General features: G+C 36.2%; 1 protein-coding gene across 1 annotated transcript in view; it reads left to right on the top strand.

Annotated features, from left to right (window-relative positions):
• The window catches only part of LOC125234494, a 37,985-nt gene that overhangs the window by 6,590 nt on the left and 17,454 nt on the right, over positions 1 to 13,941 (top strand). The window lies entirely within an intron of this gene.

Below are 13,941 nucleotides of genomic sequence, written 5' to 3' on the forward strand. Positions count from 1 at the left end.
TTACAACACCAATTTGTAATAGTGTGCCTGCTGGTTACACAATGAATACTAATGTACATACATATTATAATTTATAAGTATTAAATACGTTTTCCCCTCACTAGCTCGGAAACACGTGTTTTGTCCTTTAATACCAGCGGGTAAAAACGCATTTTATCCACTAGTGGGTAAAGTAATTTGACCTTGAATAAAGTCAAATTAACTGCTTTAAAATTTATAAAAGTAGGTGAATCTAGTAATAAAGATGATTTACCACCTGTGGAACTACTGGAAGCAGTGATAAACGCATTTTTTACGTTGTAGTTTCCTCGTGAGGGGAAAAGTTTTGTGTTACACTCGGGTGCAAATGTATTTTACTTCTCGTGTATTAAAAAACTCGCAAGTTCAGGATTCTATTCTCGAACCACTCGCTTCGCTCGTGGTTCAACTAAAGAATCCTTTCGCTTGCTCGTTTTTCAATTCCACACTCGGCGTTAAAATACAACTTTGCCCCCTTGTATAACAAATAACTATTAACTAACCTATCCACAAAATTAAAATTTTGAAAAAACCCCCGACCGCGACATAATTAGAGGAACGATTTTCATGAAACATGACTAAGAACACTCCCGACTAACTCAGCTTTCAAACAAAGAAAAACTAAATCTAAATCGGTTCATCCGTTCGGATGCTACGATGCCACAGACAGACACACACACACACTGACATACACAGACAGACACGTCAAACTTATACCACCCCGTCGTTTTTGCGTTGGGGGTTGAAAACTCCGCTGGCTCCTAGACCCAAAATCAGAGAGCGCCTGAAATTCGATAAGATAGAAATAAAATTACTAGTACGTGTATTGACGAGTACGTACTTTGTCTGTGAATGTTTTATTTAAGTACCTATTACCAACTTAAAGTAAGCCAATAGCTCTTAGGCACATGAACGTTGTTAACACGTTCACTGCGGAGCCGGATTTTGTTAACTCGCTCTCAGTGCGTTACAACCCATGAGAGTCCTGTATTGAGCTTTCTCTCTGTGCGGTACAAGTCAATTACAGCTTGTAAGGAGGGTTTCATATTTTACCTAAAATACCTTTACCAGATACACATTTATTGTGTGTTTGGTATCGTTTTATAGGTAATTTATCGACGATGATTTGGTTCTTAAAGAGTAAACTCGTCAGTCCTACCGTTTTGGAATAAAATCCAGAAAACTAGAATGAGGGAGATAAAATGGGGGGTAAGGGGGGAAAAATTGACTCTTCAGCGTGCTCCCATATCGACATTGAAGCACATACCTATAAGAAAGCTACATTCATGATGCCAAGTTTCATGCTTTCTTCCGGATGGGACCGATAATTTTTTTTTGTTAGGAGGTGGACCCGTACTATAGGCGAATATTAAGGCGTCAGACAAATCAATTTAGTATCTTCAGTTTAACTCATGCAGTTTAAGATTAGGTATTGCGTCAAACAGGAAAAAAAAGGTGCAAAGCAATGAGGAAAAAATTGCTTGTAGCTTAATAGTTACTTACCCACTGAGCATGAAACTTACAATAACTTGCAGTAAGTTTACATACCTCACATTTGTAAGTTTAGAATGTAAGGTCGGAGAAATATGACAACAACATTCAACTTATTGGTAATTTGAAACTTTCAGAAAATTAGTAGTGCTATATTATTGTAACATGACAAATGAAAACTAATATTATAATATTGCAAGGATGTTTTGATTACAAGTTATTTAAATGTTCATTTATTACATTGCTGCAACAAGGTATTAGCTATATTACATATGCAACGTTACAGCAACATTAACTTTTAAACATCAAGTTTTCAATGTTACTTCAATGTCTAAACTTAAAGTTTCCCAAATGTTCAAAATCAATATTACTGCAACTGACCACTTGAAATATTGGTTTTATGCAGTTGCTGCAATATCACAAATTAAGATTTACTTCAATAAAACCTTTTGATATAACCGGTATATTTTTTTTGTAACATTACAGATAATTATAAATACAATGTCACAGCAATTGCTTTTTTTAAAGAATTCATTTCTCAATGTTGCACCAATTTGTAATATTTACGTTTATTGAACATTTCACATCAACATTACAGTCATTGACCGTTTTAAATATACGTTTGATAATTTTGCTGCGATATCACAAAATTAGCACTCTTTCAATGAGTCTATTTATAAGCGCATAACATTACGGTAAATTATAAACAGTGTAAATGTTTAAGCTAGATTTTTTTACATTGTTTTTCTACTCCTCTTTTGGAGATTTCACATTCGGTTATTCTCGAGAAAATTCAAAATTGTTATTTCTTGATTAAACTATAGTCTGTCAAACAAGTCTGTCAATAAATAAGAACAAAGTAAACTATATGCATCCTATTCTTTAGGTGCGGTCGCTAGACGGCGGACGCAGATCTGGACAATGAATATACACTTAACCGTGCAAATTATCGGTCGACGGTCGCAGACGTGGCCTTGAGCGCATGGACGTCCGATCGAAATCTGGCTCGCTGGATGTTTTGGTCAGCCGAAGCCACGTCCCGAAGACCGTGCACACTGATCGGTCGCGGTCGCGGTCGCTCGACGGCGGACGTCCGCGTAGTATGTTCCTAGCTGTAATAGTTTTCTGTTCTGAGATTAAAGCTAGGAACATACTACGCGGACGTCCGTCGTCGCGCGACCGTGGACGCGGATCTGGATAATGAATATACACTTAACCGTGCAAACTATCGGTCGAAGGTCGTGGACGTGGCCTTGAGCGCATGGACGTTCGATCGAAATCGGGCTCGCTGGATGTTTTCATCAGCCGAAGCCACGGCGTGATACTCTGCAGCCGTACCACCTCGCTTTATTGTGCTCAGATTACCATGGTGGAATGTACCTCTGACGTACCTCTTGTACCTCGTCGGAAATTAAATGTACTGTACATGTAGTTTACCAGAAATATGGGTTTAAAAGGGGTCCGACTGGGGAGTACTACTCCCCAACTTGAAGTTAGGTTCTGTAGACCCTGATGAATAGGTCAGATGGAAAAGGCGGTATTCCTAGGCATGGCACACATGTACCCTTGTTTCGCCGATAAACTTTTCATCGACAACAAATCATCGAAAATTTAGTTCGAGTAATTTTGTTTCAACTACTATTTATTTGAAATTTTCTTAGGTATTATTAGGTACCTACGAGTATAACGTGCGCATCCCGTACGTAGCGGCGTGTGCATCAGTGGGGTTCGAGCCAAACCACAGACCACATTAATATTATATATATTGTGGAACTGGTAAAGGGTGTGATGGTGTTCCCTTTACTGAGCGCAGACTATTTAGCTTGAGGTTCCCAATAAGTTGGCACTCTTAAAAGACGGTGAAGGGTTCAGGCCTGGCTAATTAGAACAACAGCAATAGGATTCATTAGTAGGTACTATCTAACACTAATACCGTAAGTGGTATATCTGTACACTGTCTTTGCTTACACTGAACTGCACTTTGACTATGGCCGCGACGGCAGCGGGTGGACTGAAAAGGGTCCGATATCGGAGGCAAGACCGATATCGCATACATTACAGGCGCCATCTTGGATTGTTTTCATCGAAATCCTTCCGACATCCGATATCGGATCGGATAATGTGAAAACGGACTTACTAGGAAAGATACAACGTGTGATCGGAATTGCGACCTTACGCCATAGGTACGCTATTAACTAACTGGATCTTATCTTGGGTAGTTAAGAAGCCTTTCCAAGCAAGCGTAACACACGTTTTTGTATGGGATACAATTCATGTAAAGATGGCAAACAGACAATAAAATTTATCAACGTAGCTACTCATAAACTCATTCAACATTAAGTGACTCATAAACTAAAAGAAAATACTTACCTCATAAACTATTTCAGAAGACGTCGCGTCGCGTCGTTCATAAATGTTGGAGATAAGGTAATATAATAGGTGGAAACTTGAATTCGATCTTTTACTTAGAATACATACGATTATATTTAATTTTACACAATAGGATCTACCGAACTACAGATTATTATAAAAATGCACTGCTTTAAAAAATGATCACAAAATAAATAATCTAAAATCGGTGCTGCTGCTTTTTTTTCCGAATCAGTCTTTACACTGGCTCTAAGACCCCTAACCCTCCATAACTGACTCGAGAAAATTTAAATTTCTTAAACTGTTTTACAGTATTCAACTATGGGACTGACAAGAAACTCGCCATACGTATTTCTTTTACATCTTAACACGTTCGCCCCGGTACTGTTTTACTGAATTGCCTATACTATGCCAGTAAACATTATCTTAATCACACATTACAATACATGCTACTGGTATTCTACGAAATTCATAGTCCTATGCCACTAGCATTAAGGCTGGTTTTAGTGTCACGCGGACGGTCCGCGCGACTAATTTGTATGAAGTTGATGTTGTCGTCCGCGCCACTTTATAATGCTCCCTGAACTTCATACATACCTATTACATACATACGTACGAGAACTCGCATACGAGTTTTATTACATTGCTGTATTTGATGGCTGTGCATAATTGTATGTAACATCAACAGCCCGCAATGTGATTAAAATCGCATGCGAGTTCGCACGCCGTCTAAATCAGGCCTAACGATAAACTATTTGTTGCTTATTTGGTTTCTATCACTTTCATCATTCGATATCCGTTATCTTATAATATCCATATTACATATAGATTCTAGGATTATTGTCATAAATAAGTAATGTAGTAACCGAAGACAGTATTATAGAGATTATTTGTTGAATTCATTTAGACACAATAAAACTATGGAAACGGATTATATCGCGTATAATGAATTTACCATTCATCCCGACGTTTCGAACACTTTACAGCATTTGTGGTCAACTGAGGAAAAATTACAATGTGCAAAAGCTACCCACATACAAGAAATATTAATGAAGACACAGTTAATAAAGCTAGTTATACAATATTTAACAAATTTTACATTACTAGGTATGTAAAAACAATTAATTAGTTAATCTACACAAAATTTGCAAAACCAAATGGCGAATGTCCAACACCATACATTCTGGGTAGATACCGCTTCTCCTTAGCAAGAAACAGCTTATCAAACTTTATAGCGTGATTGACTTTATCCATGACATGTTCAGAGACTGCAGACCTTTGCCAACGGTGCTTGACATCCGCTATGTGTTCCTTCACCCATGTGGAAATACTTCGTTTCGTCTGCACTACATATGACAGGCCGCACTCACAGTCTAACCTGTACCCTCCTGCATTTTGTAGAGGAGTTTGACACTTCATAGACCTCAGGAATTGTGACATCTTCTTCATGGGCTTCAAATAAGTTTTAATGAAAGTCCGTTTCAAGATGTGACTGATCCTATATGTGACCCCTCTAAGAAAAGGCAAAATAGCAAGCTGGCGCTCGACTGTAGGGATCTTCAAACAGGCCTCCTGCTTGACATGCAGTATCTTGAGCTTTTTCGTCAACAGCGCCTGCCTGGCATGTCGAAGCTCCGCGGCCAAATTCTGGTTGTCACATATCCTCTGAGCTCCCTGAAACAAAGATTTGCCCATAGTAGCTAGTTGACAGGGATGGTGGTGAGATTGGCCATTTATGTACCTATCAGTATGAGTAGGTTTTCTATACACAGTGCAACCTAAGCTATTATCAGGATTCCTCAAAATGAGAACATTCATGAAGGGACGAGAACAGTCTTTATCCATAGTAAATTGTATCGTATGACCATTTAAATTCTATCCATAGTGAACTATGAAGAAAGTTGAAACACTACTTTTAGGAAGCATAGTAAAAGTGCCATCTACATATCTTTTGAATATCTTCGGCTGGACGGCAGCCAATGAGAGTGCTGTCTCCTCGAAGTCCTCCATAAAGATGTCGGCAACTACTGAAGACACAGGAGACCCCATTGTCACGCCATCCACTTGAAGGTAGAATTCATCATTCCATAGCAAGTAGCCCATATGTTCTGCTCTCACACCCTCTTCTTGACAATTTCATTGCAGTCTTTTATATTCTTGGGGCCTTTGGTTTACTTATTTAGTCTTCACTTCTTCAATGTCATAATTTGGATTTCTTTCCACCCCTTTTTGCCAAGAGTGGCACAGAAACTTAGTAGTTCATGTGCTCTGCCTACCTCTTTATGGGATAGAGGCGTGATATCTTTTTCTAAGGCCCATATTTCCCTCTTGTGCCGTCTTCTCTTCTTCAATGGCCCATTGTAGTTATTCAGTACAATATTTTTCTTCTAAAATTTGCTTCTGGACTTTTCCAACCTGCCTTGGTTTATCTATAACAAAGTAATGTTTCAGAATAGAATTGCATAAAAACAATGAGAAAAAAATTGATAGTATATAAAATAAATATTACTAGCTTTTGCCCGAGGCTTCGCATAAGTCACTCTCTGTCTCTTCCACTATTTCCACTTAAAAAATCACATCAATTTGTCACTCCATTTTGCTGTGAAGGACGGACAAACAAACAGATACACACACTTTCCCATTAGTATGGATGGGCCGGACAATGTCTGTCTCATGCACACACAGAGTTGAGCAAAAATTGCCACAATGCGACGAGTCAGAGATTGCTCAAGACCGTGACAAATGGAGATCCATGGGTGAGGCCTTTTCCCAGCAGTGGGACACTATGTAGTCTATTAATATAGCCCGAAGCTTTAAGCAGGGTCACTACACTGGCCAGACATGTCATATTAACATATAATAACTTACATAAAGCGGGATTTCGTCTTGTTCACAATGAGGCCGACTTCCTTTGAGACCATATATTATTTTCATCATCTCAGAACTAACTTCCCTCAATTATCCTGTGGACTGCAAAATACTTAGATGTAGTTTATATTATTAGACCTGAAGTTTAGAATTTTTAGCAGTATGTTTATGATTCATAAGTTAAACTAAAATTATTTTCTTTCTTTGACATTTGCATTACGTTTCATCTTCATCCACATAAAATTTCTTAAAAAAGTTGTATCATTGAACAATGTTGTAGGAAGAATATACATTTAAAGTAATCAATATTAAATACATAATCATGTATAAAATCAATAAAATGTGCAAAATTTCAAAAGGCGTTATAATATGGACCACGTATTCCGTAAATCGAAACGTGAGAAACGTCAATATACAATGTTGCCAGCTGTAACTTACAATTAACGTAGTATCTTCTTAGTAGTTTGTGCAATTAACAAATTGACAATTTTTATTTGGTAAAATAATTTATTGATTAGCTATACTTTAGTAAGACATTGTTAAACAGACCCTAAATATTTTTAACATCGTCAAAAGATTTTAACAGTGTATTCCTGACCACTTTTAGAGACTATAATGTTATGTACTTATACTTTTCTGGATATTGCCTAGCTTCAGAGTTATTACCAATTGAAAAAAGATGTTATTGTTAGTCAGTAAAAAGATCCTTTACGGGAGTTGATGCCACTATGGAGATTATGGTCTCATCGCATCGTCTACTTCCATATCGATAAGATTTGATTTCGTATGCGTCGCATCGCCGTCGCGCGACCATCGCCCACGCAAGCCACGGCGTCACTATCCTCATTGATAAATGTCAAAAAGTAAAAAGTAAAATCTTTCAAGAATGAAGTTTTTAGAAAAAAAAGTTAAAACTCGTTTCAAGTGCTAGTTTTATGATAACTTTTTAACAAAAAATAAAACCGCCTTCAAAAAAAGCGCGTTACAAAACACGGAGAAACTAAAAAGCAAAAAATAATAAACCTTTGAATTCAGATTTCTTATCGTATTGCAATAATCTAAACATCAAAATTATAAACAAATCCATTATTTTTGTAGTCGGTACCAGACCTGTTCGTCGCCTTGCTATTGCCTGTTTGCCCCACCCAACCATACGCAGGCTGGCACCGACTCCAAAAATAATTGATTTGTTTATAATTTGGATGTTTAGATTATTGCAATACGATAAGAAATCTGAATTCAAAGGTTTATTATTTTTTGCTTTTTAGTTTCTCCGTGTTTTGTAACGCGCTTTTTTTGAAGGCGGTTTTATTTTTTGTTAAAAAGTTAATTTATTTGTTGATTTTTAGTGATTCCTATTGATATTATATGTATCAGTCCGAATATATGTACACTAGTGAAAGAATTATCCTTTAACTCCTAACCATTGAGGAGTTGACCTTCCATCATCAGCTCAGCCATATAAAATTATTACCATCAGGCGTAAATACTGGTTTACCTTTGAAAAATACACTAAAAACATTACATGTGCCTATAACATTTGAAGAGTTCCCTCGATTTCTCCAGGATCCCATCATCAGACCCTGACTTGGTGCCAATGGGACCATCTCGGGGTTATACCCGTTCGATCAAAAAAAAAATTTTGAAAATCGGTCCACAATTCTCGGAGATATCGAGGAACATACATACAAAAAAAAAAAAAAAAAAACATTCAGTCGAATTGAGAACCTCCTCCTTTTTTGAAGTCGGTTAAAAAACATTTACTTTTTACGTGAAAATACATTCAGAAACAAAATTCATGTAATATCTTTTTTTTGATTTACACAAAAAATGGGTGGTTAAATAGTATATTTCGGCTTATTCACTCCCACGGTGTATAAAGGGAATTAAGATATACAAGAAGCAAGGCCTTTGACACTGTCTCAGTTACCTTACCATCCTACTCAAAAAGCTAGAACATTGGGGGATTCGGGGGTCGCATTGGATTGGCTTGCTAGCTTACAGGGCGCACACAAATTGGATCACCGATCCTAAAAACCGGCCAAGAGCGTGTCGGGTCACGCTCAGTATAGGGTTCCGTAGTTTCCCGTATATTTTTTTCAAAACCTGTTTAACCTATCAAGTTGAAAATAATTATACTAGAAAGACTTTTTCAAGTTGTTGTTCAAAAGTTAGAGGGGGCACACTTATTTTTTTCTTTTTAGAGCCATTATTTATGAAAATATTAAAAATATTTTTATATTAAAGGAAAAAATGGAAAAATTTACGCTTCCAGCGGGACTTGAACCCGCACCATTAAAAAAAAAAAAAAAAAAAAATGTTTAGAATCGTTAGCAGACGTTTCTGCTTAATAAAAATTAATTTAATATTAAAAATGTCAAAAAAAATATTTTTGTAAACCCCTATTCATTTTTAAATACTTATCGAACAATATATCACACGTTAGGATTGAAATGAAAAAAAAAAATTCACTCCCACTTTACATGTACGGGAGGGTATTCTAATATAATTATATTTTTTTTCACTTTTAATTTTACTACATTGTCGGCGTGATTGATATACATATTGGTACCACATTTCAGGTCTCTACTGATAACTTCTCTCGTCTTTAATTTTTTGAGGCCCAAAAAAGGTGTTTGAGGCAACGTGAAAGTAGAGTTCCTCAGAAGTCGCATAGTATTTATTCTAGATCATTTGGCCGGGTCCTTCACCGTGCCAGAACAGTGCAAAGTGGTAAAAAAATAATCCAAAAAAGGTTCTTGAGCCAATTTGTCATTTTTACCAGTAAAAGATGAGGGTCTAAATAGCCATGGAAAAATAATGCCATGACATGAGGTGGGGTCCATACCCAGCCATTCGATCTTGAAAGTCAATTTTTTAGTTTTCCGTAAATAACTCGTAAACGGTGGCCCACAGCAAAAAAATATGGTAAACAGAAAATATCTACATTAAATTGTCTACAAGAAAGGTTATGTACGTTTTTTCGATAGGAACAATATATAAGTGGATAATTTAGTAAGAAAGTTTTTTTTAATCGATTACATGCTCCGTTTTTCGTCAATACCTCGTAAACGGTGGCACACAGCAAAAAACTTTGTTAAACAGAAAATATCTACATAAAATTTCCTATAAGAAAGGTTATTATAAGGGGTTACCCTCATCTGGCAGAATAATTTTAGTCCGAAACACACTTCGCATAACATGTTTCGCAGTAACACTTTCAGTCGAATTGTTTGTTTGTTACAATACAGTAAAACGGAGCTATTTTGCTCCCCCATGGGTAACTTTGCACCACCTTTAAATATGGTTTGATTGCCTCAAGGATCAAAATGTATGGTTGATTAGATGAATTATTCAAATCCACCCTCATACACATATCATAAAAGGGTTACCCTCATCTGGCAGAATAATTTTGGCCAAAAACACACTTAGCATAACATGTTTCGCGGAAAAAACATTCGGTCGAATGGTAATTTCGCAGAAAACTTAGTTGGCATTATTACTACCACGCATAAGATACATTTGGCAGAATATTGTTTTACAGAACATTACTTTGGTCAAATTTGATTTAGCGTGATTGTATGTACCATAATAATCTTATAGCATAATATTACAATAGCAGAATTATTACACGCTATCAAAAAAGAAAAACTGCCCCAGAGTCACTATTAGGTACGACGACGAGCGAAGCGAGGAGGAGTGTTAGGTATCTTGCATCCCAAACACATCCAACTCGCTATCAAATAGCGAATTGCAACTTTATGCCTCCTACATATTATGCACAAATGTTATCTATTTCATGTAATCTATTTCAAAAAACTTACCTACTAAAACATTGATCCTAGCGAAAAATCTTATAGAACCTTTCTTGTAGGAAATATTATGTAGATTAATTCTGTGTAACATCATTTTTGCCTGTGTGCCACCGTTTTTGAGTTATCAACAAAAAACTGCCCATGTAGTCTATTTAAAAATACTTTCCAACTAAAAAATTGATCCTAGCGAAAAAACTTATATAGGTTCACTATTCTCTGGCAGAAACTTTTTACTCATTTGATTCGTATAATAGTTCTTGGCAGAAGTCACGTTTGGCAGAAACACCTTACGCAGAATATGCTTTGGCATAAATCATTTCGCAGATTTTTGTAATACCGAATTGTTTCTTGTCATAATGTTGATGAGCATAATAGTCTTCTAGTCAAACAATACTTTTGCAGATAACATTTTTTTTTAAATGTTTTTATCTCTTTATTTACATGAACATATTTACATAATTATATAAGAAACTAAGACTAAACTTAAAAGCTAGCTAATGTCTAAAATAGGCCCTTGAGGCATTGTACCAAGGATACTGGCGACATTAAATGGGCCGCTTTTTGTTGATCGATTTTGAGATTTGAGTTGAAACTCCTAAATTTGCACTTCAGAAAGAATTATAAGACAAACTTTCCTACTAAAATATTGATCCCAGCGAAAATTCTTATATATCCTTTCTAGTAGGCAATATTATATAGATTATTTCCGGTTATGAGCCACCGTTTTCGAATTATTTACAAAAAGCGGCCCATGTAATCTATTTAAAAATACTTTCCAACTAAAAAATTGATCCTAGCGAAAAAACGTATAGAACCTTTCTTATAGAAAATTTTATTTAAATTTTTTCTCGTGAACATTTTATTTAGCTGTGGGCCACCGTTTACGAGGTATTTACAAAAACGGCCAATGAAATCTATTTAAAAATAATTTCCAACTAATATTGATCCTAGCGAAAACTCTTATAAAACCTTTCTTGTAGGAAATATTATGTAGATTATTTCTGTATACCATTATTTTGGGCTGTGAGCCACCGTTTTTGAGTTATCAACAAAAAACTTCCCATGCAATCTATTTAAAAATACTTTCAACTAAAATATGTGAGTGTGGACGTGAAAACGTCCCACTTTGTCGATTGCTATAAAGCCACTTTGTCAGTTTAAATGCATAAAAGATACAAGTAAATCTCGCCTTAATGGTAACCGACAAACACACTCACACATTGATCCTAGCGAAAAAATGTATAGGACCTTTCTTGTAGGAAATTTTATGAAGATATTTTCTTGTGAACATTTTATTTAGCTGTGAGCCACCGTTTACGAGGTATTTACAAAAAACGGCCCATGAAATCTATTTAAAAATACTTTCTAACTAAAATATTGATCCTAGCGAAAAATCTTATAGAAACTTTCTTGTAGGAAATATTATGAAGATTAATTATGTATAACATTATTTTTGGCTGTGAGCCTCCGATTTCGAGTTATTAACAAAAAACGTCCTACGTAAGCTATTTAAAAATACTTTCCAACTAAAATTAATCTATTTAAAAAAACTTACCTACTAAAATATTGATCCTAGCGAAAAATCTTATAGAACCTTTCTTGTAGGAAATATTATGTAGATTAATTCCGTGTAACATTATTTTTTTTAGCTGTGAGCCACCGTTTTTAAGTTATCAACAAAAAACGGCCCATGTAATCTATTTAAAAATACATTCCAACTAAAAAAATGATCCTAGCGAAAAATCTTATATAACCTTTTTTATAGGAAATTTTATGTAGATATTTTCTGTTTAACATAGTTATTTGCTGTGGGCCACCGTTTACGAGGTATGGACGAAAAACGGAGCATTTAATCGATTAAAAAAACTTTCTTACTAAATTATCCTTTTCTATATTGATCCTATCGAAAAAATGTATATAACCTTTCTTGTAGAAAATTTTATGTACATATTTTCTGTTTGACATATTTTTTTGCTGTGGGCTACCGTTTACGAGTTATTTACGAAAAACTAAAAAAAATACTTTCAAGATCGAATGGCAGGGTACAGACCCCACCTCATGTCATGGCATTATTTTTCGATGGCTATTTAGACCCTCATATTTTACTGGTAAAAATGACAGATTGCCGCAAGAACCTTTTTTGGAATTCTTTTTTTACCACTTTGCACTGTTCTGGCTCGGTGAAGGACCCGGCCAAATGATCTGGCATAAATACTATGCGACATCTGAGGAACTCTACTTTCACTTTTTAATAATTCCAGGTTGCCTCAAACACCTTTTATGGGCCCCAAAAAATTAAATCTTTAATAATTCATAGCTCGATAAAGCCCCACTCCCCAGCTGCCAGACTTGCAGACCTGATGTTGGTTATGATCAGAGAAGCATCTGAGCACCTTTACAGGTTGCCTCAAGTACCTACTCCAAAATCCTGCCAGCTCTTGGAAGTCTTGGACCATTAATTGATCATTTCACGTAAATTAATATTTTCTTCTTTAAATACTTATAAATTATATGCCAGAGACTAATTACTAAGAGGGGCCGTTTCTTATCAAATACAACTTATTATACTGTTCGCCCGTATTAGGTTTACACCCTGTATATACCCGTCCTAGCGAAATCACGATATGCATTTTCGCCACTGACGGTAACGGAACTAAATAATATTAAATATAATTTTCCCTCGGTTTCTGAACACGGTTTTAGAGTTGGCAACCCCGGACCGCGACGCGACGCCATCTTTTATTTATTCTATCGTGGTGCGCGTCCTTCTGTGAGTTAGCTGACGGAAATATGGTGAGATTTGCTATTTAATTACCAATTTACAGCCTATGTGGCAGTTAACTGTTAGATAGTTTATTGTGGGACTAGGTTGGTTTGTGTAATATATCATATTACAGAAAAACGGCTCGTCACGTCGCGGGTAGCGCTTACGCCGCCTTCGCGCCCCACTTGAATCGACGACCTACATGTCGCATCCGCGAATTATTTTTAACATTATAAATCAATATATTTTTATACTGTGTTCAGGTTCAGGGTTGTTTTTGCCCATGCCCCATCATCTGCCGCGATCCTGGACAAGTTGGCGATCAACAACAGGATCCGGCCTGCGTGCAATGGCCAGTGAAGTCTATCCCAGTGCCTGTATTATTATCAAGTCATCACGCTGTCGTCACAGTATAAGGATATATCAGTAGTTAATCTCCGGCAGCGGCGGCGCGGTCGTTACTACTGCGCAAGGTCACGCAGGGTTGTACATGTACAACGTTACTATAATCGACTTCGTACAATGTAAGTTGTTGTAAATCTAATAGGTACTATTAACTGTAAGTAGGTTTTAGTATAACAATACCACGTCATGACACCACATTAGTCAGTATTG

Source organism: Leguminivora glycinivorella, chromosome 16, assembly GCF_023078275.1.
Source record: "Leguminivora glycinivorella isolate SPB_JAAS2020 chromosome 16, LegGlyc_1.1, whole genome shotgun sequence".
Lineage (NCBI taxonomy): Eukaryota > Metazoa > Arthropoda > Insecta > Lepidoptera > Tortricidae > Leguminivora > Leguminivora glycinivorella.